Here is a 23,802-nt window from a genome sequence, read left to right as displayed (position 1 = left end):
CCGCCGTCTCAAGCACCGCTCCGCTGGGCACCGTCCTCTCAAGCACCGCTCCGCTGGGCACCGCCGTCTCAAGCACTGCTGCACTGGGCCCTTCATCTCAAGCCCCGCTGCGCTGGGCCCTTCATCTCAAGCACCGCTGCACTGGGCCCTTCCTCTCAAGCACCACTCCGCTGGGCCCTTTATCTCAAGCACCGCTCTGCTGGGCACCGCCGTCTCAAGCACCGCTGCACTGGGCCCTTCATCTCAAGCACCGCTGCGCTGGGCCCTTCATCTCAAGCACCGCTGCACTGGGCCCTTCATCTCAAGCACCTCTGGCCCATTGGCGGAAGGGGCAGTGCCGCATCTGTGTCGGGCAGGGCTGCACGAAGCACTCTGGGCACCAGTCCCCCTCCAGAACCAGTGGACACTGTCATCCACTTGAGAGACTGTGGCTTTGCACTCCCCAGGATGGTACAGTGGGCAAGCCACCCACTGTATGGACTTGAGAGACTGTGGCTTTGCACTCCCCAGGATGGTACAGTGGGCAAACCACCCACTGTATGGACTTGAGAGACTGTGGCTTTGCACTCCCCAGGATGGTACAGTGGGCAAACCACCCACTGTAGAGACTTGAAAGACTGTGGCTTTGCACTCCCCAGGATGGTACAGTGGGCAAGCCACCCACTGTATGGACTTGAGAGACTGTGGCTTTGCACTCCCCAGGATGGTACAGTGGGCAAGCCACCCACTGTATGGACTTGAGAGACTGTGGCTTTGCACTCCCCAGGATGGGACAGTGGCCATGGAGGCCCCTCGTGGATCTGGCGTTGTGTACTCATGTGGCTGAGGTGCACCCCCTTCCCTTCCCCCTGAGGTGCCTGTAGTTTTTCTATCTGATGCCCCTGCAGTGTTCTCTCCGTTGGTGTCAGGTATCCTGTGTGGGCCTTGCCCATGTGATTTGGGCCCAGTGGTCCACGGACAATGACAGCCAAAATTATCGGACTTTTAATATTTATGTATATATTAGTTTTAAATGTGTGATATTTAAATATGCCGATAATACAATATATTCGACTGTTTATGATCATTTAATTTTGTCTTTGCATTCTTCCGGGGGGTTTGGGGGTTGTAACAGTGATGTATTGCTATGCATTGATGTGTGTGTTGTAGTGGGTGAGGGTGGTGGTGGGTGTGTAGCGTATGTGTGGCCGTAATATTTTCTCCTCCCCCCTCCCCTGTGTCGTAGGTGCAGTACTCACTGTAGTCTTCTGCGCCGGCGTTCGTGCTCCTGGTAGAGGAGCAGGAAGACAATGGCTGGTAGGATGTGTAGTTCGGGTTCCATGCTGTCCAGATTCATCGTGGGGTGTATGGAGGTGAGCGTTTTCCGTTTGAAATGTCTGTTTCCGCCGTGTTTTTATCGGCGGGGCTACCGCCCCGGAAAAGGTGGCGGATTGGTGGGTTGTGATAGGGTGGGCGGTACATTGTCTCCCGCCTGCCTGTTGGCGGTGACCGCCGCGCTGTTTGTTTGTCCCGCCGTGGCGGTCGGAGTGTTAAAGTGGCGGTCTCTGTTGGCGGTTTCTGCCAGGGTCAGAATTCCATTTTTTACACCGCCAGCCTGTTGGCGGGTTAGCCGCCGCTTTAACACCGACTACCAGGGTTGGAATGACCCCCTTAATCTTTTGAAAATTCATATCTTCACTTGTGTATGTTGGATTTTTGTCATATTGGTCTTGTTGGATTTAGATAAATATTACCTATTTTTCTAAACAGTTTTTTGTAGTGTTTTCACTGTATTACCTGATGTGTTGGTACAAGTACTTTACACTCTGCTTCTGTTAAACCTTTCTCCTCGTGCCAAGCTACCAAGGGGGAGAGCAGGGGTTAACCAGGTGTGTTTCTTCTTTGCCCTGACAAGGGTGAGGGTCCTTGCTTGGAGGGGGGGGGTAACCTGACTGCCAACCAAAGACCCATTTCTAACAGTCATGAAATAGGGGGTCATTACAACCTTAGCGGTCTTTTCACAAGATCGCCGAGGGACCGCCGTGCGGAAGACCGCCAGTAGTGACGGTTTGCCGCTCGGCGTATTATGACTGTTGGCTGCTCTCCGTCCTTTTTCCGACGGAGAGCCGCCAACAGCCATACTGGCGGGCGGCGGGGAAGTGGAGGTTGCTCCACCTTCACTGCCACGCCAACAGAGCACCGCCCACCGAATCAAGTCCTGTGATTCGGCGTGGCGGTGTTCTGTTGGCTGTGTGGTGTCGGCGGAGCAGCCCCCATGGCTCCCATCCCCTCCCGGAGGATCGACGAAACAGGTAAGTCGATCGTCCGTTAAGGGAGGGGGTTGTTGTGTGTTGTGTGCGTGCATGGGGGTGTGCTTGCATGGGGGTGTGCGTGTGTGTATGTAGAGGGTGTGTGTGAGTGCGTGTATGCTTGCGGGGGTGTTGCGTGTATTGGGAACAAGTGCGTGTATGTCTGTGGGTATGTCCTTATGGATGTGTACGTGTATGTTTGTATGTGGGTGTGCGTGTCTGACTGTGTGTGTGGATGTAGGCATGTATGTTGATGTGTGTGTTGGTGGTGCCTGCCTGCGTGTCGGGTGTGTGTGAGTTCTGTGATGTTGGGGGTCGGGGTGGGGAGGGGGGCCCTGCCACCTTTGGGGGGTGGCATGGGTGGTGGGGGGTGTAGGGGAGGGAGTCGGGTGGGGGTGGGGGAGACCCCTATCAGTGCCAGGGAAGGAATTCCCTGGCACTGATAGTGCTTCCCGCCATGGATTTCATGGCGGTTCCAACCGCAGGAAATCCACGGCGGTAAGCCGGGTCAAAATACGCCAGTGGTATAGTGACGACCGCCGGGCTGGAGACCCTGGTCTCCGGCCCAGCGGTCGTCTCCGCCCTGGCGGGCGGAACGGAGAAGCGGCGGATGACCCTGGCGGTAACCGCCATGGTCATAATACACTGAGGAAAGACTGCCAGCCTCTTGGTGGTCTTACCGCCGCTTCTCCGCCTTCCGCCAGGGTCATAATGACCCCGATAGTGTTGTTTTCAGATGTATTTCTCTAGCTCCTGACTAATTTGTAAAAGGGTTGGGGCAGTCCTGAAACATGCAGGGATATTATTTCAGATCCTGAGTACTTAGATAAGAAAGGCCTGTTGCTTTACTTTTTTTCTTTTTTGCTGTTCCATGTCACTAATCTGATGGTCTCCTGGCTGATGGTCTGCTGAGAAGCTATAGGCAATCTTGAGCTTGTCAGCAAAGCAGGCGAGGGTACCAAGGATGCTGATCATGATGGTTTTGTAGATGATGCAGCTTGGTTTGAACAGGCCTGGATAAACTTTTAATTACCCAATGGTAATTGCCATATTTTGGTAATTTTGGTAATTTTGAGTAATGAAATTTAGGCGTAATTACTGAGATTATGCCATTACACCACTTCTTGTAGCAAAAATTCTTTTAGGAAAATATCTTATTGCAAGATGCATGAAGACAACACTATTGGCATGAACAGGAGAGGCTTCTCCCTAGGGTGAGCTACAGTTCTCGGATGGTCAACAAACGTTTCAGATTCATTTTTCTTACCCAAACTGACCATTTTCTTAATTTTTGTGCATGAAACTACAATTCAGACTCAAGTGACAGTAATATGAACGACCGGAAAATCAACTCCAAATTACATTTTCAACAGACTTTTTACCCAAATTAACTGACCGGGTAATGGTTTGGACATAAACACATTTTCTTTCTTTTTTTAACAGGAAAAAATTGCTCTAGAGATGGGAGGCTACTGTGCATACAATAGCAAGTTTTTTTTCCCTGTCCTGAAAACTCCTCCCTCTGCTTTGTTCAGCCCTTGGTCATTCTGCATTTGGATTTTGGAAGGAAAACATAATTCTCTTTTTGTCTGCAATCTATGCTGCATCCACACCCTTGGAAGTTTTACGTTTTGTGCAAAACCAGGGAAGTTCAATTCAATTTGTAAACAGTTTGTTGCTTTAGGGACAGCAGGCACCATTGTTCTTATTTTGTTTTTTTTTAGGTGGGTGGGTGGCTGGTTGTTTATTTGTTGCAAAATGGCATGACATTAGGAGTATGGGCCCTTCTAGAATTAAGGGATACCATTTGCACATTTTTGGAAAGGTGAAGGCCAACATTTATAAATAATGTTTCTCCATTTCCTTGTGCTTTTTGTTAATTTTGCACAGATGTTTCACTCTTTTCTTCTTTGCTATGTATTTTTCTTATCACTTTAGGGGCTTGTGATGGCCTTATAATAAAAGCAAAAGGTAGGTTACTTTTTGCCTGCATGTGCCTGTTGATGGCTGAGATTGGGTGGCTACTGGAGTCCAGGCACATGTATCCCGACATGTTGCTTTGTTATCCACTACCTTCTTCCTCTTGTACTTGCCTACCATCTTTAGTGAGTTTGCACGTGTGACATTATTGATATTGTGTTTTAATGTTTTCTCCAACAGTTCAAACTAATCTAGAGGGGTAATTGCTGCTGCATTGGCCTGTTTCTTGTTGGGGATTTTTTATGGATTATTTAATATTCTTTTCTAACTTGATGATTCCCCGGTGGGAGGTTAAGGGCTATTGCATGTGTGGTGTTGGGCCAGACACATTTTAGGTAAGTAATATATCTATACAGTGCTTTCCCTGAAATTTTACAAGTAAAGGATTGGCCATTTTGCGTAGCCAGCATGTTTGTTTTGTCTTAGGCTGCCATTTCTTCTTTGTTTGCCATGCCTCCTTCTTTGCTAGTTATGCTATGGTAGCCATTCTCTGGAGCCAATGTGCCTGTATGTGTGTGAGAGTGTTTCTTTCTTCACTGGCCAAGTGGTGGATTAGCTAGCTACCACGGTTTTGTGCAGTCAGTGTTTCTTTCAAACACTTTATTCTACTTTCTACTTTATTTAAGCCATTTTCAAGGAAAAAGTATAGAAGAAGCCAGTGAAAATTTTGTTTATGCTTTTGTTCCTGATATATTTATTTGTGCTTATGGCTGTGGATAGTACACATTTATTTCTGATTCATGTATTCAATTTTTGACTGCCCACACCTGCTCTCCCATATGGTCCCTATGGGCTCTTTGGGGATGCCAACAACTCTTTAATTCATTTATCCAATTTGTGCCTGGCCCATGACTCCCACATGGTCCCCATGGGTCCTGGAGGGATACAAGGCATTATTTAACTGTTTTGCTTGCCAACATGCTTTCTATGGGGTCCCCATTGGCATTTGGTGTGGTTAACACCAGCAATTATGTAATTCATGTATTTACCTTCCATAGCCTCCCTTTTGGCCCTCATTCCCTTGGGCCCAGGAGGGGCACCTAGTGAGCTTTTCTTGTGTGATCTAGACAAAGTAGTTAGTTTATGCATGGGTACACTACTGTTAAGCTTCTGCGACGATGATGTGGATGATAACTTGTATTACATTGGCTAGATTACCCAAGCCTCACTGCCTTCCTGCTTCATTTCTATTGCCTGTTGGTGCACAAGACATGACACCACGTCACTCACAATACTGAGATGGAGTGAAGGATGCAAATTAGCTGGCAGTGACATCCGTGTCCCATGTTAAGGTGCTAATGCTTGTGCTAAGTAAAGAAGATGGCCCCAAAGAAGAAAGTTTCTGCCAAGAAAGTTGTCTGTCAGAAGAAGAAGTATCTTGCCAGTGCCACCTCTGGCATCAAGCCCTCTCAATTTTTCAGAACTTACACTTACCTGTTGCACGCTCCTCTGGGCAGAAAAAGGCTAGGGAGGATCACCACTAGATCTACAGCACCACCACCAACACCAAAGCTCATGTCTCTCAGCACTGCAGTCATGGAGAACAGTGAGTCTGAAATCAAAATGAACCAGCAGCAAGCCGAATCACCACAAGAAAAGGCAACAACAGGACACAGCAGGAAGTGGAGCTTATTGCTGAGAAAGATGTTATTGTGACTGCCTTTCCACCGGGCACATCAGCTTCACAAAATGAAGGGCACTCCTTCCATCTTCTCCAGGCCCCTTGTCCTGTTATCTGGCAATGGATTGGAACCCAAGATAGACCGCCAGGAGAGATGAGGGGAAGGAAGGGTCTCAAAAGCCTTGGAGTGAGGAAGGTGATATTGACCCCATGATTGCTAGTGTGGAGTGTGACCTAGAAGAATGACAACTCAACCCCAATTCAACCTGCTCTTAGCTATGTAGTTCCACCAACACTGTCTGCTTCTATCTTTTCCAGACCCCCATAAACGACTGTGGTCACAGCCTGCTATACAGAAAGGTCAACATAAATGCCTTGCTCCATCTCAACAAATTCTGCAGGTTTTTGTAGCAAAATAAATCTTTTCTTCACAGTTTCAGACTTCTTTAGGCTCAGTCACATCCAGAGCACATCACAGATGGCTCTATTTGCAAAAAAAGTTTCTTGTGGTAAGTCAGGTGGACATTAGTGCAATTGGGCAATTTGACCAATCTGAAAGCTCATCAGGCAATTCTGCACCGTGCACCGTGGGCCAACTGTCCCATCTGAAGGCTCATCATGCAATTGTGTGGACAAAGCACCTCAAAAACATAACTGCTGGTGGTGACAGAGAAGTTTAACTGATAGAAGGAGTTGCTGGTGTGGAAGAAGAAGATGGCAGCCTCTCATGAAACAGCCCTGCAACTGCTTCAAGTAGTGTGCAACCTCCGACAAGCACAAGGGACAGAAGGATACAGGCAGTCCAAAGCACCCAGGTACCCTACATGCTCCCCGTAAGCCATTAGTAATGGAGGTATCACAATGAAAACAGTCAAAACAACCAACTATCAAGGTTATGTTCAACAAGGCATCATCATACCACAGAATCCACAAGAAGTTTCTTCAGTGGAAAGCTGGCGAAAACGTTAGCACTTGACCTCCCCCTTTTTCTTTCATGGAAGGAGAGGAGTTTCTGTTGAGACCCTCTGCTCACAAGGGAGGGTTACCTCTATTTCTGTGCTACCGCTACACCATTATGTGCTGCAATTGGACGATGAGTCTATGAAGGAGAGCGCTCTTCAGTCCCTCAACCTCATGACAGACAGTTGGACCAGTTGTCAAGTAGTAGATTACATGTGCATCCCTGCACATTGTACCTCGTTCAAAGGAGCAAAGCTATGGCTAATTGCTAGTCTCACTACTGATAATGCTTTTAGGGCACTCGGCAGCATTTGCATTTGCGTTGTTCGTCATGGAGAAATCAAATACAGCTGCCAACATCTTGGACATATTTATTACTGAATTCCACAAAGGCTTCAACCCAGATGTCCCAGTATTGAATTTGTTGCCTCTGACAGTGGCAATACTATGGTCAAAGCCATGTCTAATGGAGGGTACTTCAAAGTCATGTGTTTAGGGCATTGCTTAAGCCAAATTGTGAAGGACTTCCTCAAAAAAGAAGACGTCAGCAACATAGTGGTCACCTGTCAAAGAATTCACACTCATTTTATTCACTTGCTTAAAGCCAGGAAGTAGATGAGAATCATTCAGTGCACTAATAAAGTACCTGTAAAAGCCCTCATACAGGAGTTAACAACATTTTGGAGCTCAACTTACTACATTCTGCAAAGTCTGTTTAAGCAGTGTATGTCTACCAATGCTTATGTAATTCAGAGCAGATGGGGGGTGCAACTGCCATAGCCATGATGAAGAAGGTGGACAAGTGGGGCTGGTGGAGTGCCTGATCCCAATACTGGTCCCTCTTGAGACTATGATATATGAAGTCAGAAAGGAGGAGAGTACAATGAGTCAAGCAATCCTTGATTGTTCTTTCATTAACTGAAATCCATCCTCTCTCAGTTATTTTTAGACTAATCAGTTTTCTTAGACTAATACTCAATTTCTTTTAATTTCTTGTTCAATCAGTGATTTCTTTTTTAATTACATTTTAAAGTACTATTAACAACAGCCAGGAAAAGGACCAATGCCTATCTACTGCTATGGGAAACACAACGAGGCCTACCCCTCTGTGCTGGAGAAAGGTGTGTCGATTACGAAAGTGTAGACTAGTGGCTCAAGTGTCAAACTCTTGTTTGACACACTATGAACACAGAAAAATGTTTTCAATGTTTGGGTAATCACTAATTAGCTGGGTACATGCACATAGTTGTTTGTCTGGACTCTGGGATCGATATAAGATTGGCTCTTAATTAATGGTCCACCACTACACCAGTTTATGTGCCTTCCTCTGACAGTGACATTGTTATTTTCTTCTTGCATTCCACAGGCCTCCTCTTATCCAAGGAACCTTTATGGTGCTCCTGCTTCGGTATTTAGTCCGACCAGCACCCAAGATGGGCAATTTCAGAAGAATGCAACTACGCTTGTATGAAGTATCATTTTTCTTTTGTAGAGAATATTTTGAGTGGGGTGAATCCTCCCTATTTTGCATTTTTCCAGCCTAGGTAACAAATAGTTAACTTGGGAGTATGGAGGCTGCTAAAAAAAACAGTTTGAATTTGGTAATTGAACTGTCATCCTACTTCCATGATAGATGTGACATCACATGCTAATCATGTACTTGATAAATGTTGTGCTTGCCTATTTCTCACCTTTCCCTAATTTCCCCTACCCATCCATTTATGAAACACACATCCCTCTTTCCTCATGTTGTGCAATCTGTTGTACTGTTAATTTCCACCATCAACAGATCTCACACGTGGTGGGGTGGATGTGGTTAAAGCTACGCCACTTGTTTCTGTAGAAGAGGTTATAAAAAAATAACAAATTTGCCCAGGGCACCCCTTCTGCATTCTACTCAGGCAAGAAGGAAAATCATAGTGCAGGGATTAACATACAATAGTAGCTCAAGGATCGATAGTGTGTACTGGGTTTTTCCACCACAATCTATGTCACACTGTTTCTAATGGATTGATCTTATCTGGAATCCTGAGACTTGAGGGCTTCATTGTGCTTACTTTAATGTATAAATGAACACTGTGTTTATAGTTGTTACTCCATCATAGTGATCTCTGTCTTGGATTTTCCACTCACACTTTGTTTTTTTTAGCATAGGTGCCTCTGATTCAGTATGAGAATCCTGTGTCTGCTTCACCAGCATTCTTCAGAAATAGGAATCAGAAGAAACTTAATTTTTGCATCATGTCTTCCCTGTTTGCAGTGGGCCACCCAACACTAGCATTAAGAAGGCCCTTTAGAAAACCCTGTTTTAGGCAAGGCATTGGGTTGATTGGGAGAGGTAGCAGACATCTCGTTTTCTACTCAGATAAGAAAAGACATTATAGGGACAGAAAGGAGTGATTGCTGTTTTTTGGCTCTTTGTTGGCAGACATCGTTAGTGGTCAATACGTCCAGAAGGTAGGGCATGGATAGCAAGTATATAGCTATCACTGACGGGAGGATGCATGCTGCTCAGCCTGCTCAAGATAACGGGTGAGGCGATAGACCTGCATTCCTCATAATTATGCATAGTTTCACGTCATTTCCTGATCATTTAGACTAATTACATGAAAGGAAATTGCACAAATATTGCACAAGAGTTCCATCATGATGGGAGTGAGGTGAGCCAGATTTCTACTAGTTGTTGCTCATTGTTCTTTGTAAACAGCAGCAACTCTGTTTGTATTAAGCATTAAGTTGGTATTTCATCTTCATGTATGGATAAGGTGTAAGAAGTGTTTGATGCACTGAATACCTGGGGCAGAAAAAAGGCCTTAAGGTGTCCACTTGAACAAAATGGTGTTAGTTGGCTACATAGGAGGGGAGACTGTGAAGGCTTGTGATTGTGATTTATCCCTGGACCAACTATTTTATGAATTGATAAAATAATAAAGAAATGTTATCTTTACTATGGAATTGGTCGGAAACCTCCAATCTGTCTTTAAATGTTTTGATTGGTAGAAGCTGGAAGGGGCTCTATATTCATGAGACTCTTTAGCAGGTCCTTATCTGGGTTTTTCCTCCAAATAGATTAAATAATAAAAGCTTTTGACACAGTGATCTTGTTTCTGTCTTATATGAAAAGTGTAAAAAAATCTCAGTAAACATGAATTATTGGAAGATTTATTCTTTTCGAGAATAAATATGCTGGAAGTCAATCCCAATAGCAATCATAATTAAAAAAGTTTTAAACAACTTTTCATTAAACTTATTAAAATTGAAAGACTACAGATATAAGAAAGTTCAAAACCAGTACCTTGAAAAGAAAATGGCCCTGCTGGTTTAAGAATTAATTTATTTCCCTTTGAATACTGGGAGAAAATGTTTCAATAGATTTCAAGAGGCCTCCTTTTTTTAATTAGATTTCTGCAGAATCTATTATTTAAAATTTTCAGGGTGAAATTAATCAGATAAAGAAGCAAATTGATGATCTGGATTGTGACGTGTTAACCAAGAAAAGTTTAGACAGGTTTGATAACATTTTAAATCAATTTCCAAAAGAGATCTAAAGGATGCCAGAGACTATTAATCTGGATGAATATACATATATACTAAAAACAATATGAGAAATAAGGAGCAAATCAAAGTCCTTCCATTAAAACTACAGATCATGTAATCACCAAGCGCACCTCATTAAGTAATGTAGCAAGTGAAAATGCACCATCAACAAGCTTCTCTCCCTGTATTAGCAAGCTTTCATTTTCAGAAGAATTTGAAAACTAGAAGGAAACTTATATCAAACTTAAGACCAATAGAAAAATACAACCAGAGAAAGCAGAGAAGATATCAGAAAAAAACAAGCGAGAAAGTAAGAGCAACGGAGGAAGAATGAAGACAAGATCTCAGAATCAAGAAGATCAGAAAAATAATTAACTATACTTTATAACCCTTGAAGCAGAATCATGACTAACATGAAAGTTGATCTTCTAAATAAAGGTCTGCATTTTGTATCGTCTGATCATATTAACTTTTTTAGCGTATGATTATCATATGCAGTTTGTTATGTACTCAAAATTGGGTTTTTTAGATTACTCCTACATCAAAATTATATGACCCTTTACCTTTGGAGACATTCACAGTAACCATTCAAGCTCTAGTTGATGCCCATGGGGAACAGGGTCAAGACTGATTTGCATATGGCTGGGTCCAAACTGGGGTGGCATGATGAACAAAAGAATTGATGGATTAAACCCAGATCTGTGACTGGGGGTGAATGTTTGGTTGGTTCCGTATACTGTCCATCATTTGTGTTTGTTTGTAGTTGAAGCCCAAGTCACTTCCTCATTAGAAGACACTGAGAAAATGACATTTGAGGTTATTGCTAGCAGGTTAAATATTGAATTTGCTCATGGAGCTGAGAGAGGTTTAAAGCCTAGATTTAGGTTCTTTTCAAAATTGCCCAATGAAAATGCTATTGACATTTTTCAGAGTTGTATTCTAAAAGATTTAGGGCCTCATTACGACCCTGGCGGTCCTTGACCGCCAGGGCCGGGGTCGGCGGGAGCACCGCCAACACACTGGCGGTGCTCCTAAGGGCAATCTGACCGCGGCGGTTTGGCCGCGATCAGACACGGAAAACCGGCGGTCTCCCGCCGGTTTTCCGCTGCCCTGAGGAATCCCCCATGGCGGCGCAGCTTGCTGCGCCGCCATGGGGGATTCCGACCCCCTCACCGCCATCCTGTTCCTGACGGTTTTGACCGCCAGGAACAGGATGGCGGTGAGGGGTGTTGTGGGGCCCCTGGGGGCCCCTGCAGTGCCCATGCCAATGGCATGGGCACTGCAGGGGTCCCCGTAAGAGGGCCCCACTGAGAATTTCAGTGTCTGCATAGCAGACACTGAAATTCGCGACGGGTGCTACTGCACCCGTCGCACACTTCCCACTCTGCCGGCTCCATTCGGAGCCGGCTTCCTCGTGGGAAGGGGTTTCCCTCTGGGCTGGCGGGCGGCCTTCTGGCGGTCGCCCGCCAGCCCAGCGGGAAACACAGAATAACCGCGGCAGTCTTCTGACCGCGCAGCGGTATTCTGGCGGCTCCCGCCGGCACCGCGGTTACCGCGGCCGGCGGGAGTCGGAATGACCCCCTTAGATTCTTTATGTTTTGACAATAGTTACTTAAATGTCACCAAAGAGCATGCAATGTGACTAAAACTGTCAATGAATATCTTAACATTGTCACCCTGGGTTGCAGATAAAGGTGGTGCAGTTGTAATTTTAAAATATTACAATTACAGGTTAGATCCATGGAATTAACATATTGGGGGTCATTCCGACTCCCGTCGGCCACAGTAACCGCGGTGCCGGCGGGAGCCGCCAGAATACCGCTGCGCGGTCAGAAGACTGCCGTGGTTATTCTGTGTTTCCCGCTGGGCTGGCGGGCGACCGCCAGAAGGCCGCCCGCCAGCCCAGCGGGAAACCCCTTCCCACAAGGAAGCCGGCCCCCGAATGGAGCCGGCGGAGTGGGAAGTGTGCAACGGGTGCAGTAGCACCCGTCGCGAATTTCAGTGTCTGTTATGCAGACACTGAAATTCTCAGTGGGGCCCTCTTACGGGGGCCCCTGCAGTGCCCATGCCTTTGGCATGGGCACTGCAGGGGCCCCCAGGGGCCCCACGACACCCCTCACTGCCATCCTGTTCCTGGCGGTCAAAACCACCAGGAACAGGATGGCGGTGAGGGGGTCGGAATCCCCCATGGCGGAGCAGCAAGCTGCCCCGCCATGGGGGATTCCTCAGGGCAGCGGAAAACCGGCGGGAGACCGCCGGTTTTCCGTGTCTGACCGCGGCCAAACCGCCGCGGTCAGAATGCCCTTAGGAGCACCGCCAGCCTGTTGGCGGTGCTCCCGCCGACCCCGGCCCTGGCGGTCAAGGACCGCCAGGGTCGGAATGAGGCCCAGTATCCCACTTGTTATAGATAAGCATTTGACTTCTAATCTTGTGAAAGGAAACTTGGAGAGATTCTTATTAAATAGCAAGATTTGAGGGTCTTGGGTGAGAATGAATATTGCCATGTTAAAGTATTATATGCCAAACTTCCTGTGATTTATTTCCTACAGGAATTCACTAAACTTTTGGTCACCCACCAGCATGACCTATGGTTTATGGGAATGATTTAATCACAGAAAGAGCATTTGAGTTGAGTGATATTTTATAGAACTTTTCGTCAAATGTCTGCCCTCATACACTAATGGCATACACTAATGATACCACAGACATTTCCAGATCCAGCTATGACATCCAGTGGTAAAATAATATGTTATGAGAAAACATGGATGTGAAATCATTATATTCGTTTATAGGACATAATTAGGTTTTGATTGTATGAAAGTTTTTAAACATGATACAAGCTAATTTACTATTCCATAGCGAAATTCATATTGAACTGCCACAATTAGTTTTAATGATAGATATTTTGTGTATGAAAATGTTTTGTTGGAGCAAGTCAGGGGAACTGTGATGGGTTCCAGATGTGCTCCTTCGTATGCTTTGCTTATTAGGTAGTGTTTTAAAAGGGAACAAATCTGTTGCCTGACTTACAAGATTTTGAAGTTAACCTTCTACTCTGGTTCGCTTTTATTAATGACTGTTTCTATAATATAAAAAAAAGATTGCAACACTTAAATTTCACAAGAGAGTTAATCAAAATAATGTGAACTTAATCTAGAAATCAGTTGTTCTATTGTCATCTTTTGGATTGTGAGATTGTAATAGGGAATAATAAAATCAAAAGCAGATTTTATTGAAACCACTTTGCATTCAGCATCAGCTCACTCAAGGCACCAAATAAGTAACATCTCATATGGAGAGTTTCTGTGGGCTCATAGATTAGGCAACTCTGTCACAGATTATGGAAAAGATGCTATCAATATCAAATCAAGAAGTCTTTTAATGTATGGTCTCAATGTTAAAAATAAGGTGTGGAAATCTGATAAAGTAAGATTAACAACTTACGTCTCTTAAGAAAATAGACAAATATAAATAATATACTTTAAAACATCTCTTACATCTTTCACAAATCATTTAATGCAGAAACCAGCCATGATTTTCAAATGCAGAACCAATATGAAACATATCCTATGTCCTAGAGATACCTTAGGATATTCCAAAATTGATTTAAAGAACACTGTTCTAATGGATTCTTCAAATGTGACAATTGTATATGTTGCCCACACACAATGGACAAACAGTGAACTTTCTGGGATGCAAAAAGGTAGCATAAAAAGCCCATATTTGGATTCTTGAAATACAATACTACTTATTCTGTATGTCACCACATGTGCTTGTTAAAAGATTTATGCTGGGTCAACTAACAGGGATGTTAAAAAGAGATGAAAGTAGCCTTTGAGAGATTTAAAAAATGAATAATTGATATCCCACATCTTTGCACATTCAGGACACAAACTGTAGGAACAAAATTTGCAATCTAAGATTCATAGTCACAAAAGACAGGCATAGTGGGAATAGGGAACAACATCTAAGAAAAACAGAGTTTTGGCATTGTAAACTTAAATCTACTTACATGGATTCAATCTCAATGATAAATTATATATCTTTTGAAAAATCATATAATTAATTTACAAATCTGTTACGATAGCATTGTAGTTCCTTTACAATTTTGCGGTATCGGGCTGTGCACCATAGCTTGGTCACAAATATTTGAGATTTTATATTTGAATCATCATGACAATAACTTCTTTACAATTCAAGATATTTGATTTTTTAAATAAATTAATGATCCTAATTTGGTTTCATTGTGCTGGATTGCACTTATCATAAACTGTATTCAAACTCAAAAATGTAGTTTGGGATAGCCCAATTCCACATGCATGGTATCTATTATAAATCACATACCATTTTAGAGGAGACATTTGGTGTAAGGGATATGTTGTGGCACACCAACTGTACCTTTAAGGTTTAAATCCATAGTCACCATGAAAATATTAACTACACTTTGATCATTAATTTTATATATGTGTTTCATTTCTTTTTGCCAAGAATATCTATTATTAATCAATGTCTCCTGCTATTTTGCTGATGTATGAAGTTCCAAAACTGAAAATGCCAATAAATAAATAAAACAAATATAGGGATTACCTTTAAAAAAAATTCATCAGTCGAGGATCCCTCATCTACCGTCCTCCCGGACCGCGCGCCCCTTTCAGCGACACCATCGCCGACTTCATCTCCCCGCACGCCCTCGCCTCACCGGACTACATCCTCCTAGGCGACCTCAACTTTCATCTGGAACAAAACAACAACCCCAACACCACCACCCTGCTCGACAACCTCGCCAACCTCGGCCTCAAACAACTGGTGAACACCGCCACACACATCGCCGGACACACGCTCGACCCTATCTACTCCGCCAGCAAACACATCTTCTTCAGCCACACCTCCGCTCTACACTGGACCGACCACAGCTGTTTCCACTTCACATTCCGACGCGAGACCCGCCACCTCCGCACTCAACCCATCCCTTGTCGACAGTGGAACAAGATCCCTGAAGAGCAACTCTTCTCCGCACTCGCCGCCAACCAACCCACCCTCACCACCGACCCCAACGACGCAGCCCTCAGCCTCACAAACTGGATCTCCAACTGCGCAGACAACCTTGCTCCCCTCAAACGCACGCATCGACAGACCAACACCAAAAAAACCTCTCTGGTTCTCTGACACCCTCAAAGAATCAAAGAAAACCTGTCGCGCCCTCGAGAAGGCCTGGCGCAAGGACCACACCGCTGACAACATGACCGCCCTCAAGAACGCTACCCGCGAACACCACCACCTGATCCGCGCAGCTAAAAGGAACTTTTTCACCGACAGACTGGACAAAAACAGCCACAACAGCAGAGAACTCTTCAGCATCGTCAAGGAGTTCTCCAACCCCAACGCCAACGCCGTCACGCCCTCACAGGATTTGTGCGAATCCCTCACCACCTTCTTCCATCGCAAGATCAGCGACCTCCACGACAGCTTCGGACACCAGACCCAACCTAACACCACCGAACTCGCACCCCCGGCCTTCACCCTCAACAACTGGACCCACATCAACACTGAAGAAACCAAATCCACCATGAACTCTATCCACTCCGGAGCCCCTTCGGACCCCTGCCCTCACTTCATCTTTAACAAGGCCGACGACATCATCGCCCGCACCTCCAGGCCGTCATCAACTCTTCTTTTTCTTCTGCTACCTTCCCCAAATGCTGGAAACACGCCGAAGTCAACACCCTACTAAAGAAACCTACGGCTGACCCGAGCGACCTGAAAAACTTCCGCCCCATCTCTCTCCTGCCTTTCCCAGCCAAGGTAATAGAGAAGACCGTCAACAAACAGCTGACCACCTTCCTGGAAAACAACAACCTGCTCGACCCATCACAAACCGGATTCCGAACCAACCACAGCACGGAAACCGCCCTCATCTCAGTCACAGACGACATCAGATCCCTGATGGACAACGGTGAAACAGTCGCCCTCATTCTCCTCGACCTCTCGGCTGCCTTCGACACCGTCTGTCACCACACCCTAATCACCCGCCTCCGCTCCACCGGGATCCAAGGCCAGGCCCTGGACTGGATCGCCTCCTTCCTCTCAAACCGTTCCCAAAGAGTTTACCTCCCTCCGTTTCGCTCAGAACCCACCGAGATCATCTGCGGCGTACCTCAAGGCTCATCACTCAGCCCGACACTCTTCAATGTCTACATGAGCCCCCTCGCCAACATCGTACGCAAGCAGGACATCACCATCACCTCCTACGCCGACGACACCCAACTTATACTCTCCCTCACCAAGGACTCCGCCAGCGCCAAGACCAACCTACAAGAGGGTATGAAGGACGTCGCAGATTGGATGAGGCTCAGCCGCCTAAAGCTGAACTCTGAAAAAACTGAAGTCCTCATCCTCGGCAACACCCCGTCCGCCTGGGACGACTCCTGGTGGCCCACGGTCCTCGGCACCGCACCGACCCCCACAGACCACGCCCGCAACCTCGGCTTCATCTTGGACCCTCTTCTCACCATGACCAAGCAAGTCAACACCGTGTCCTCCGCCTGCTTCCTCATCCTCCGCATGCTCCACAAGATCTTCTGCTGGATCCCCGCCGACACTAGAAAAACCGTGACCCACGCCCTCGTCACGAGCCGCCTGGACTACGGCAACACCCTCTACGCTGGGACCACAGCCAAACTCCAAAATCGCCTGCAACGCATTCAAAATGCCTCGGCCCACCTCATCCTCGACGTACCCCGCAACAGCCACATCTCCGCACACCTGAGACACCTGCATTGGCTCCCAGTCAGCAAAAGGATCACCTTTCGACTTCTCACCCACGCACACAAAGACCTCCACAACAAGGGACCGGAATACCTCAACCGACGCCTCAGCTTCTACGTCCCCACCCGCCTCCTCCGTTCCTCTGGCCTCGCTCTCGCTGCCGTCCCTCGCATCCGCCGCTCCACGGCGGGTGGGAGATCTTTCTCCTTCCTGGCGGCCAAGACCTGGAACTCCCTCCCCACCAGCCTCAGGACCACCCAGGACCACTCCGCTTTCCGGAGACTCCTAAAAACCTGGCTTTTCGAGCAGCAGTAACCCCCTCTTTCCCCTAGCGCCTTGAGACCCGCACGGGTGAGTAGCGCGCTTTATAAATGTTAATGATTTGATTTGATTTGATTTGATCAGTCTCTGTCTTATTAGGGTACTTAAACGTATTTACAGTTGGATTCTATCATAGTGCCTAGATGTGCTTAGATTCCAGTGCTACAGAGGATCACTCTCAGTCAGCACTAGTTAGCTTTCACTATAGACATTTGGTTGAGGCCTCATTTTGAGTTTGGCGGGCATTGGAGGTCGCCCAGCAAACTCTTTAGGACAGAAGACCGCCAGTCCGGTCTTCTGCCCGCTGGCCCTATTAAGAGTTTCCAGCTGGGCCAGCGTGAAATACACCACAACATTGATGCTGGCTCGTCATCGAGCCGGCGGCAATGTTGCAGTGCGTCAGGTGCAACAGCACCAGTCACGCTTTTCAGGCAGTGAAAAGCCGGACAGCGCTGTCCATGGGAGCCCCTGCACTGCCCATGACAAGTGCATGGGCAGTGCAGGGGCCCCTATGGGGCCCCCGGCAATTTGCGACCGCCAGCATTTGCATGACAGTGGAACCACCATGCAAAAGCCGGCGGAGAGGGGAGTAGTAATTGCAGTGCTGCCCTGGTGGATTAAGGCAGTCGGCACCGTCAGGCTGTCGACTGGGGGCAACTTGGCAGTGCTGGCGGTTGGATCATGGCGGCTCTGCCAGGGTCATAATGTGGAGGCCGGACCGCTGCTTTGGCGGCGGTCTGACCTCAGCCCTGGCGGTCTGATGACCTCCAGGGTCGTAATCACAGCCTTGGTGTGTGTTACAGATTCTCCTGCCATGCATTTAAACATGCTTGTGGTGCATCCAAAAAGGTGTCAAGTATAAAAATGAACACTTTAAACAAAGCATGTTTGCTGCTCAATAACTGCATCATGCATGCCGATCACAAAATTGGTGAGGTCAACATTCAGAATTTAAATCTGTTGTGTCCAAGTAGAGTTCAGAAACCTTTTCACAAATAGGTAAGTAAAACAAATTTCTCCTGCTCATCACTGTTTATAGATCTAATTGAAGAACGAAATATGGAATGGGTTCTCTGAGGTTACCACTCTTATTTGTGAGCACAGTTTGAGAATCTTTGCTCAGCCCTAGAATGGTTATCATTCATTCTTTAGAAAGTAACACACATAATTCATTGAAGTTCACTTTCTGTAGATTAAAAGAAGCAAATAGGCACCACAGACAAAACTGTAATTAATAAATTGAATGCAGGATACTATTGATTCCTGAATCATGGACTTTTGTTATCCATCAGGTAAGCATGAAATACATACCCTGAAATAAGGAAAAATTATTTCTCCAAATAACTTAAAGGGGCACTTTTCCCACCCTGCTATTTTAAGTTATGATGTGATAATAATGTTTGTAAATGGACAGTATGTACATGGAAGTTTTATTTGAATTATCTCAAAACATGACATATTTGGGTTAAACTATTGATTACTATGACCTTGTACAATGGGTTAACAGAGTAAAAAATGGTGTAGGGCACGAATTAATGGTTGTTTATCGACGGTAAATAGATTTTTTGAAGAGTCTGCTATGTAAAATGAGGCTCCATAAAACATACACAAGAATACAATCTTTTTATCAGCTCACTTACCTGGTATTAAAAATCATTTGTTTTAAAAATATAACATTTATCCTTTCACTCATTATTTGGTACATGGTTAACTATCAAGTGCCTCAAATGTAATATGTCCTATTGTTTATTGATATAATTTATGTTCATTTGTTGTTGATTTTAATGTTGTTGTTCTCCTATTTCCTTTTTCTTTTTGCTTTTCTCTTCATCATTCTGCCTTATCTGGCATTGTTATTTTCTCTTTTACTCAAACTTTGGTTCCTGTGAATGGTTCATATTTTGATTGGAGCATAGTGGTTAACGTTTCCAAAAATGTTTTGAAGTTATTTAGAAAGGCATTGGCATCAGCCACAGGGGTGAAAGGGTGAGAGATGAGTTAAGGCTTTAGGTTGTATATGGAAACGACTTTGAAGAATATGAAGGTTTGTTTTTCTCTTTTGAGTTGATGCAGCCTTCCATTAGAAAGTTGAGGATGTTGAGAAATGAGTTACAGGAAATGGCCTTTGGAGTGTGTTGATTGGGTGAAATTCTGTACCATATCAAGTGCATAATTGAGGTGGAGGATGGTGTCTCTTTTTTCTTGCTTGAGTTTTCTTGGAGGTTGAAGTTCCCAAAGGTGTAGGTGCCTGCATGTTAAATGGATGAGACTGTCATGAGTTCTGTGATTTTATCTATGAATTCCTTGCTTGTTTAACAATCCTGTACACCAGGTTGAAGAGTTGGCATACTGAGTTGGAGAGAGTGGGAAGTGGTATGTGAGAAGTTCCATGGAGTTGAGTGCTGCTTGGTTGCCTTTTGTGCAGCACCAGAAGTATTTATAAGTGGCAACAAGGCCCCTTGCCTTCTTACGAGCCCAGTCTGTCTGCTGGAACCTGTAGCCTATGGGGATAATGATGTCTTTGGTGTACAAGGATGTGGGTTGAGCCATGTTTCAGTGATGAAGAGTGCATCAAGGTTGTGATAGATGGTGAGGTCTGCAATGTCTGGAGCATGAGATTTTGCATATCATGCATTGATTAGCATGAGACAGAGAGTGTGTTTGGTAGTTAGATGGTGTGTAGTAGTTAGTAGGATGTGTATGAGTTAGATCTATGCATTGTGATGATGCTATCTGAGTGTTTTTATAGTGTAGTTCTGGTGTGAGTTTTGGGAATGGCAGTGTGAGGTGCTTGATGAGGCAGTGGAGCAAGGGCTTTGACAGTAAAATGATTTATACTGTTAATCAATACTAATTACTGTACAGGTTGATTCCCTGAAGATTATCAAGATTGCCAAGCAACTAGATAGAAACCATTTATAAAAATGTTTGACTGTACTAACTGTATTTATGTTTTTTGAATTATTGCTTTATCAATTATTTGGCAGGCTTAAAGAACTGTTTCAAGTGCCCAGAAGATTGCTGGTCCAATCCTCAGCAAGATGAATGCATTAAAAAACATCTGGAATATCTCAGGTTTGATGAGACACTAGGTACAGGATTAGCTGCCATTGCCATGGTCTTAGCTCTGGTCACAGCCTCAGTGCTCAGTGTATTTCTCAGGCACAAAGAGACTCCAATAGTCCGAGCCAACAATCGAACCCTCAGCTACCTCATTCTCGTTTCCCTCATCCTCTGTTTCCTCTGCTCATTTCTTTTCATTGGAAGACCCGAAAGGAGGAATTGCATTCTTCGCCAAATGGTTTTTGGCATTGTTTTTTCACTTTGTGTGTCTTGCATTCTTGCCAAAACTACAATTGTTGTCCTTGCTTTCAAAGCCAGGGAGCCAAACAGTTGGTACAGGAGGTGGCTGCCAGTGAAAATTCCTTCTTCAGTAATCTTCATTTGCTTATTCATACAGGTGACACTATGTGTAGCATGGTTACTGATCGCACCCCCTTTCCTGGAATTTAATATGAAGGACTCTGTTGATAAGATATTGTTGCAATGTAACGAGAACTCTGAGACCACATTCTATTGCATGCTGGGATTCCTGAGCCTTCTGGCATGTCTCAGTTTTGTTGTGGCGTTTAAGGCAAGGAAACTGCCTGATCAATTCAATGAGACCAAATGGATCACTTTCAGCATGATGATCTTCCTCAGTGTCTGGGTATCCTTCCTCCCAGCGTACCTTAGCACAAAGGGGAAGTACATGGTGGCCGTGGAAATCTTTGCTATTCTCTCTTCAAGTGCTGGCGTACTTGTGTGTATTTTTTTCCCCAAATGTCACATCATACTTTTGAACCCTAAATTAAACAACAGACATAAGTCACGAGTAAACAAATAAATTCATAGGCATAAAATGAAGTGAAAGGCAGTTATTAAATTATGTATATCCAATAAATACTACTATTAACCAATGATTCTAAAATAATCTGCTGCCTTTGATCAAAATTGTAGTATGGCAGCATTGCCCAACAAAGAATTAAAGGTTGTTTTCTTTGGGTTGTGCCAAAAAACATTTGAGAGTTTGGATGATGTGATAGATCTGCAATGTTCTCCTTGGATAAATGTCACAGTAACCCTGCGAGTTTTAAGGCACTGTGGGGCATTCTGTGCTATTCTTTAAAATCTTATCTTTAAATGCTTATCTGAGACACATAGTTGAGCTGAGTTTTCAGATTTTATCATTGAAAGAACATACCTTAAAAACTCTTGACACACATATAGAGACCACATGTGTTACAGGGATGTCTTTTGGATCTGTATTTCTAGAGTGGTCTGTGTTGTTATTCTTGAATGTGATGAATGAAACAATTAATGATCTATAGCCTCCTTAGGCTAGCTTCTAGATGCTACCATACAAGCTTAAGAAGAAGCTACAGAGTAAATCAAGTTTTAGGTTCAAAAAATGAAGAAAGGCATTCTCTGCCATCCCACATGCCACATTACCTGCCATCGCCAATCATATTCTTTCCAGTTCATGACTCACGTGCAGGCATTTTTTCCTGATTTAGTTATTTGTTTACCCCTAATGTGTCTGTAATAAGTACAGCTCCCTTCTCACCAGCCACGCCTTTATTTACAGACTATTTTCCCATCATGGTACCCAAATCAATTCCTGAACCCAACCTACAAAAGTAGCCCAGGAACAAATGTATTCCTAAGCAAACAAAAAAACTGAGGTTTGTGTGAAAATCCCTAGAGATAATTTTGACCTCTTGATTCCCCCTTACCCACACCAGCATACTTTGTATGATTATGAGATATTGCATAGTGAGGATCCTTGTGTGTGTTTTGTGTGTGTATTTGCCAACATGTGTTGAGTGGTGTTTGGCGGTTGAGAAAAAGATCCTAACCAGGCAGAGGGAGAGAATTCCAGGCTCTTGGATCCTCATGTAATAAAGTCTGAGATGTCACATCTCACAGCTTGAGATGTCACATGCTCACATCTGCATTTCTTCTTTGCCTGATATAAGCTGATAGTGTGGAAGTATATAACAGCACTTACCACTGTTTCATGCATTGGCATTTGTTACTGTTGTATTCTATGTTGAGAACTGTTAGGAGGAAGGATATTTCCGTGCAATGTTATGGTGTTTATCCTTAAAATAGAAACTATACAGTGTTTAAAAAAGCTTCCCATGATCATTCTCCACTTGGATTTGAAGGTCGTGGAAAAGGTAACTTTCCAGACCTTCATGTTACAGGTTGGGGGGATTGTATCTGTTGTATCACATTTTGTCCTGGGTAAGATTTTGTTGTACTAGATGGGGGATGGGGTCATTGTTAGTCTGCTCCATGTATATTAAGCAGAACTTGTTGAGTTTCATTCTGGCTTTCAAGGAGAGTCGAAACAATTGCTTAGCCTACAGTGTGCCATGTTTCTCTTTTTAAGGTCTGGCTAGTTAAGAGACCATGCTTCTGTCTTTACACATTCTCCTTGGTTTTTCTGAGAGGCCTCTGTAGAGGTTATTAGTATAATCAATTTACCCTTCCTTAGAGGGACCACAAAATCAACAAGGATGTCTGGAAGGAAATATATGGAAAGCATCATCTAAATTATGTCACCTGAAATAAAACTTTTACCATAAAGATTGTTTAGTAATAGACATAAAAATCATCTTTCAATTTAACATCTACTTCTACTACTACTACTACTACCTGCACTTGAAATTCCTACAAGAAGTGGTAAACAAATTATAAATCAAACAGTTGTACACTATCAAATGATGTATTTTGATTAGCTTCTAGCTAGTTTATATCTACCCAGAAGATTCAAAGCAAGTACCTGAGATATGGCTCATTGATCCATTAACCTACAGATCACTACACATTCTTACCCTATGATCTACCTCCAAAGATAATAAACACTTAGTAAAAGAAAGTGGGAGAAGTGAAAAGAAAAATGATATGTTGAAGCATCAATTTATTCAAAGGGCCTCACTATCCAGAAGAGCACAAAGTTATCACTCTTAAGAGAACTATCTGCAAATAGCTTCCAGCAATCTAATAATATATTCCATTCTGTATCTACCAAAATGTTACTATCCAAAACTAAGGCGGTATTAAGCAGCAGAAAGGATGGATAGAATGGGGAAACAGATGCAGAAAAATGATGCTGGACGGTTGGGATCACTCTTATTTACTACTTTCATGTATACAAAAACACATACATACATAAAAATACATATATATATGTATACTTACAAATAGCCCTTACTTTCTCTCAGCAAGTTTCATATCTGTATCAACTCCTGAATGCTCATTTAATTTTGGCTCCTCTATAGC

Source organism: Pleurodeles waltl, chromosome 4_1, assembly GCF_031143425.1.
Source record: "Pleurodeles waltl isolate 20211129_DDA chromosome 4_1, aPleWal1.hap1.20221129, whole genome shotgun sequence".
Lineage (NCBI taxonomy): Eukaryota > Metazoa > Chordata > Amphibia > Caudata > Salamandridae > Pleurodeles > Pleurodeles waltl.
This window is presented reverse-complemented; position numbering follows the sequence as displayed.